This window comes from Carcharhinus amblyrhynchos, chromosome 9 (genome assembly GCF_965287045.1).
Source record: "Carcharhinus amblyrhynchos chromosome 9, sCarAmb.v2.hapA, whole genome shotgun sequence".
Lineage (NCBI taxonomy): Eukaryota > Metazoa > Chordata > Chondrichthyes > Carcharhiniformes > Carcharhinidae > Carcharhinus > Carcharhinus amblyrhynchos.
Window position 1 is genome coordinate 72,556,254 of NC_137332.1, and position 7,316 is coordinate 72,563,569.

Sequence of the window (7,316 nt, forward strand, 5' to 3'; positions counted from 1 at the left end):
GACTACTACATCCAATTGAGCAGACAGGCTGACTAGCTCCCAAGGAAAATGATCCATTAGAAGTTGTGCTCTGGAGATCACGTGGCTCAATGGGTAAGTGCTTCTACCTCCAAGGCAAAACTTCTGGGTTTGAGTCCCACCTGAGGACTTGATGATGTGGAAGATGCTTTTGTGGTGTGGCTAAGTAGCTGAGTGTCAATCTGTAAATCCATCTGATCCAGCTATGGCAAGAGGTAAGAATGGGAGAGTTTCCTGATCAGCCAGAACTTGCAGATGGTAATGGCAAGTCATTTACTACCTTGTCAGGTGTAACCATGGACTGACACATGGTCTCTAATGCCCTCAGAGGCCATGGTACCTGAAGCTTGTGTGTTGAGCTGTAATAACCACTGTTACATAATGGTTGCCATGACTTTTAACTGGCAGACTTGCAAGTAGCAACGTTTGGATCAAACATTTACAACATCATAATGCCGATTTACACAAAGGTGGCTGAATTCTTCTGACAATGTTATGAAGCCCAAATTGACAAGTTTGACGACAGAAAATCAGATGAAAAGGGAGATTTCACCAGACCCTTGAGCCTTCAATCCCCTCAGTTACATCAGGTATGTGTTGGCAGACAACAAAAAAATTCAAAAAATAGATTTGATTCTGACTGCTTTCTTCAGTCCCTCTGTGGCTATTTTAGTCAAATCATCTAGCCACTTTTTGTTTGAGACATTTTTGAGTGTTCCATCCAATTTCCCCTACATGAGTACGTCTCCAGTGTGACAGCTATGGAACAAGCTGCCATTGTACATAAAGCAAAAATAGCAGTTGAATCTTGAACAACTATTTTAAACTGAGGATTTAAACATAACCTTTCAAAACCGCAAAAGTGAGTGTTATATCAACTAAATATTTTGCATTTATACCCTAGATAATAATTAAATTAATTCTGGGCAACTGGGCTAAAGTGAACAGACATTTTCAAATATACAATAAATGTCAGTGACATTTATTATAAACCAAGCTTGCTAGATTAAAAAAAAAACACGTGTGGATTCAATACCTTTGAGAACCATTTCCCACTCAAAAGAATTTGAGATAAACTACTCACTTTGGCTTCATGTAAATGCTCTTCCATCTTTCATGTGCATTAAGTGTGAGCCATGCTGTAGTTATTTTGTCCTGTGAGGGCAGCAGGATGGACAAATTATTTCATAAACAGACACTTTGAAATTGCAAGAAGACCTTAATTTACTTTTGTGTGGGATTTGCACAGTTGCACAATTCTATTGTTATCAGAATTGACTTGGAAAGTCAGACAATCTCAAGCCATTCTTTAAATTCCTCTGATTGTGCTGGGGCTTCAGGGAAGGGCATTAGTAAGGTATATGGTACATTTAGCACCCTGTCATGCAGGGGAATGTAGATGGAGAAAGAAATAGGACTATCACTAGACAATACTGCAATCTCAAACTGATCAACATAGTGGATTCTGTAACCCGTGCCCCAACAAATGTTTAATGTTATAGATTTTAGGCTCATGACCAGTGCACCATGCCCAATTAAACAGCTATGTTTGAAGAAGCGGAACAGAGCAGCAGGGAGGTGTTTTGATGTTTCATGGACCTGTATTGTGGTATGCTGTAATTATTGTCTGTTTTGGTAAACATGAGTTTGCTTTTTCTTTGACTGCAGAGAAAGAAGGCATTTGAAAGGAGCAACAAATAAGATGGCACTGTCTATTATGGGAATAATTTTATTTGGCTGCTGCAAAATAGTGATAAATGCTTGGAAAAAGCAGCCACTTGGATGGAACTGATTTTCAAAAAAGGGACTTCCCAAGAGCTGGTGCTGGAATGGGAGACTTGAGGCACCATAGGGATAAGTTTTGATGGGCTGAATGGCCTTTACTTGTCCTTGACCTTTCTTATGCACTTGTTAGTAAATTGCCATCAACTGGGATAAGAGTGCAGACTAAATGTCAAGTGGAAAATGTGCACCTGTGTAAGGATGCTGCATTATGCGTATCTGTGAGGTACTGATTTCTGCAGCAAGTAAATGTAACAGCAGTAAATATAGGAGTGGATGGCATTTTGCTTTTCAATAGATTGCATTCATTATCGGTCTTTTGGCTGGGAGGGGAGGATGCTAGACGAGTAGGGGCTGGGGGGAGGAGGATGGTGGAGAAGTAGGGTATATATCCCTAGCAGGGAAATTAGTAGACGTGGGTCTGAGTATTTGTTTTTGTATAATCTACTGGGCAGAGGATGGGTGAGGGAAAATTGGGAGTTGCAATGTACTAAAGGAAAGAAATCATTAATTTAAGTAATAGAACCAAAGAATTAAAGAAACCAAAGAATCTTTTTTGCTCAATCATAGGACATGGACGTTGCTGGCTGGCCAGCATCTATTGCCCATCTCTAGTTGTCTGTGAGAACAGCAGTAGGCCATCTAGCCCTTCGAGCCTGCCCTGCCATTCAATAAGATCATGGCTGACCTGTCGTGGCTCAGTTCCACATTCCCGCCCTCTCCCCATAACCCTTAATCCCGTTGCTTATCAAAAACCCATCAACCCGCGTCTTAAAAATATTTAGCGAGGCAGCCTCCGCCACTTCAACAGGCAGAGAATTCCAGAGATTCACCACCCTTTGAGTGAAGAAGTTCCTCCTCAACTCTGGTCTAAACCGCGCCCCCCCCACCCCCCCTCACCTTATCTTGAGGCTGTGTCCCCCTAGTCCTACTGTCCTTCCCGAGCGGGAAGAGTCTTTCCACCTCTATCCTATCCATCCCATTCATCATCTTATACGTCTCAATGAGATCTCCCCTCATTCTTCTAAACTCTAACGAGTACAAGCCTAGTTTATTCAGCCTCTCCTCATAGCTCAACCCCCTCAACTCCGGTATCAGCCTAGTAAACCTCCTCTGCACTCCCTCCAAGGCCAAAATATCCTTGCGTAAGTACGGCGCCCAAAACTGCACACAGTACTCCAGCTGCGGCCTCACCAATGCCCTATACAGCCGCAGCAAGACCTCCCTACTTTTATATTCAATCCCCCTCGCTATGAAGGCCAGCATCCCATTCGCCTTCCTGACCACCTGCTGCACCTGCAAGCTGGGTTTTTGCGACTCGTGCACAAGGACCCCGAGGTCCCTCTGCACCGTCGCCTGCTGCAGTTTTTCACCATGTAAGTAATAATCCTTCCTACCATTATTCCTACCAAAGTGGACCACCTCACACTTGCCAACATTAAATTCCATTTGCCATTTCCTGGCCCATTCGCCCAGCCTATCTAGATCCTTCTGTAGACTCTCCACACCCTCCACACAATTTGCCGTTCCCCCAATCTTGGTGTCATCAGCAAATTTCGACACCATACACTCGGTTCCCTCCTCCAGATCATATCTGCTTTGTCTGCACAGTGCACTAGAAACAATACCTTTTTACCGTATGCCAATACATGTGACAATAATAAACAAATCAAATCCTGCTTCGACTCTCCTTGTTTGACCAACGCTGGCTGTCTGGAGACAATACATATCTCTTTAACCTATGCTTAATGCTATCTCCACTGACATTGTCCCTGGGGCTGGGGTGCATTATTGACTCTAATAATCACATTTTAAGTTGATGTTTTAAAGTTTCCTTTGTACTTTGATTTTGTTCAGGCTGTTGCCGCTCCTTTTGGGAGCTGCCCCTTTTACTTTGTCCTGATTTAACTTGAGTTTGTTTATTTGGTTTGACCTTAAAAGAGGCCACTGATATTGTCCCCATTGGGCACTGCAGGGACTGAGTGCATTATCAAGCCTAATAATCACATTTTAAGTGTTTTTTTTAAGTTTCATTTGTACTTTGATTTTGTTCGGGCTGTTCCCCCTCCTTTTGGGAAGCTGCCCCTTTTACTTTTGTCCTGATTTAACTTGAGTTTGTTTATTTGGTTTGACTTTAAAAGAGGCCACTGACATTGTCTGCACCTTTAAGACTCGATTAGCTGTAAAGACTCGCGTTCTAATCAGTATTCTGTAAACTGAGTGTGTCTTCATATGCCCTGTTTGGTGATCAGAATTCCCCACTCACCTGACGAAGGGACAGAACCTCGATAGCTAGTGACGTTTGCTACCAAATAAACCTGTTGGATTTTAACCTGGTGTTGTGAGACTTCTTTAGCTCCTGTTCAGTGAGTGCCAACCCAAGCAGCCAGAGGTTACTAGCAGTTAAGAATTGTATCTTGCTATACTTAAGTATTTCAGTTGGTAAAAATTACACTAATTCATTCATTATATTTAAACTGTATTGTTAAAGTTTTATTCTGATGCAAGTTTCCTAGTGTGTCAACAGAATCATGCCCAGAGTGAAGCACCTTATCCTCACACCAATGGCAAAATCAAACAAACAAGTGAGGTCTAATCTAGCTTCACAATATATTTTGGGTTCTTAACAAAGCAGTGTGGCAACTAGGGAATTTTCACAGTAACTTTACTGCAATGTTAATGTAAGCCTACTTGTGACACTAATAAATAAACTTTAAAAAAAATTCTTGAAAAAGCAATCCCTTTGTCAAAACAATTTTAAAGATTTAATTGCTACTAATGAATCCAATAAGGAACTCAGGAGCAACTTTTTCCACCCAGAATGATGGAAATGTGGTACCTGCCACCACAAGGGGGGTGCGGATGTGAATATCATTTAAGGGAATAAACACATGCGAGAGAAAGGTAAATCCCTTAATCTTCCCGTCCTGCCCACTGCAGGAACCGGCACGGGCAGGATGGATAATTTGATGGACCAGCAAAAGGTCCATTGACCTCGGGTGGGAATTTCTGGTCCTGGAGAAGATGGAAACGGAAAATCCTGTCAATAGAATGATATGCTGAGAGGGTGAGATAAGGGGAAGGAGGCTCGTGTGAAATTCAAATACTGCCATAGATCTCTTAGGCCAAATGGCCTGTTCTTGACTTCCAAAGTCTATTTTTTAAAGTTTATTTATTAATGTCACAAGCAGACTTGCATTGCAGTGAAGTTACTGTGAAAATTCCCTAGAACTCCGGTGCCTGCTCAGGTACGCTGAGGGAGAATTTAGCATAGCCAATGTACCAAACCAGCATGTCTTTCTGACTATGGGATGGAACTGAAGCATCCAGAAAAACCCGTGCAAGCTCTACACAGACAGTGACCCAAACCAGGAATCGAACCTGGGTCCTTGGCGCTTTGAGGCAGCAATGCTAACCACTGCGCCACCATGCCACCCCTGTGTGAGACACTGCTCCATCCAGTGTAAATGTTGCCTGAGCTTTCTTAGTTTAGTTTATTTATTAGTCTCACAAGTAGGCTTACATTAGCAGTGTAATGAAGTTACTGTGAAAATCCTTTAGTCACCACACTTTGGTGCCTGTTCAAGTACACTAAGGGAGCATTTGGCATGGCCAATGCACCAAACCAGTATATCTTTCAGACTGTGGGAGGAAACTGATGCATCTGGAGAAAATGCAGACTCCACATAGACAGTGACCCAAGCTTGGAATTGAACCCAGGTACCTGGAGCTGTGAGGCAGCAGTGCTAACCACTGCTCTCAGCCTGAAGCCGAACAGGGAACATACAATGTTTGACAATCTCAGAGGGGTTAAGGGGCATCTTTAAAAAAAAAGTGACTTCTCAGCCACATTAGAGTATGAATTAAATACTGAACCTGTAAAGAACAGAGGAAAGGGTTCATATTGTCTGATCGTAATTTCAAATTTGATTTAGAGTACCTATAATTCACATTTCCTCCACGTGAATTTGTTCTATAAATTGAAAGAAATAATCTCAAGCCCTAAGAGTCAATACCACAAAACCCCAAATGAAGAGAAGCCTGACTATAACGAAAATTGACAACACATTGCGCTACAAAGCAGCACAATTTCAGCAGAAAATAACACAGGGCCAGATTTCTGCTGAGGGAGAATGAAGTCTAAGGTGAAGTTAAAAGGAACCACATCAAAAAATTTCCACTTAAACATTCAAACACCATCCAAACAGTCTGCATATTCTCAATTTTTCTTTCAAAGCCTCTGACTTTTCTGGGAATTAATCATCTAGGATCCAATTGCAGAAATAGAATCACAGAATTGCAGAAACTGAGAGGCAATTGTGGGGTTTCCCATACATGCCTCTAAGAGTATGGCAACATGCTCAGTTTAAATGAGTTCAAGGGCTGTAAATGCCCATTTCATTCACAACAGGAAGCTGACACTTACACCTACAGGCCATCTCTCATAACAGTAGCTGGAATGCTTCTCGGCCTTTTGGCTAAGATCAAGTGTAGTATCGACATGCTGCACTTGGTTGAAGTCATTAGGATACATTTTAGCTTCATTTGAAGCAATTTTTTAAAGCGGCATCTCGGCCTTTTGGCTAAGATGCAAATAAGATCAAGCCCAAGACAGGAGGTGAGAGCCCTGTCTTGTCAGCTTGGATCAGGGATGTCTCAACTTGTTGGGACTCTGAATTGGATTTGATCTGATTAGATTGAATTGGAATAAAGAATAAACAAAAAACAGTAGCTGGAATGCTATATCACAAGGTATAATGTGAGCACGCTCTGTTATAAGGCAACAGTTCACTAAATTCCATCAGTGACATTAATATTATTGTAGGTAATGAGGTTAAGAAGCCATAGGATTTGGAGCCTAATGGGATCAAATTTGTATAGGTTGATTACAGTTTAAAACACATTCAAAACAAAATTGTCAGTCTTATTGAATGTCAATGCAATAGTGTACCATGCACAGATCAGCTAGACAGTCAATATCTTTTCCCAAAGGTAGGGAAGTCTACAACTAGAGGGCATGGGTTTAAGGTGAGATTGGAAGTGTCCAGCGGGGCAATTTTTTCACACAGAGGATGGTGAGTATCTGGAACAAGCTGCCAGAGGTAGTAGTAGAGGCGGGTACAATTTTATCTTTTAAAATGCATTTAGGTAGTTACATGGGTACGATGGGTACAGAGGGATATGGGCCAAATGCAGGCAATTGGAATTAGCTTTGGTGTTTTAAAAACAAAGGGCAGCATGGACAAGTTGGGCTGAAGGGCCTGCTTCCATGCTGTAAACCTCTATGACTCTATGCACAACAGACTTAATTCAATATTCTCTATCCTACTGTAGAGCTTCCATTTTGTATTTAGTGAAACTAGAATGAACTTATGAATGTTTAATCAAAGAAAATTACAGCACAGAAACAGGCCTTTGGCCCTCCAAACCTGCACCGACCATGTTGCCCATGTGAACTAAAACCCCCTACCCTTCTGGGGACCATATCCCTCTACTCCCATCCTGTTCATGTATTT

General features: G+C 41.9%; 1 pseudogene; it reads left to right on the plus strand.

Annotated features, from left to right (window-relative positions):
- The first annotated feature begins 6,258 nt into the window (after positions 1 to 6,258).
- Positions 6,259 to 6,400, plus strand: LOC145348720 (U2 spliceosomal RNA; annotated as a pseudogene).
- Positions 6,401 to 7,316: the final 916 nt, after the last annotated feature.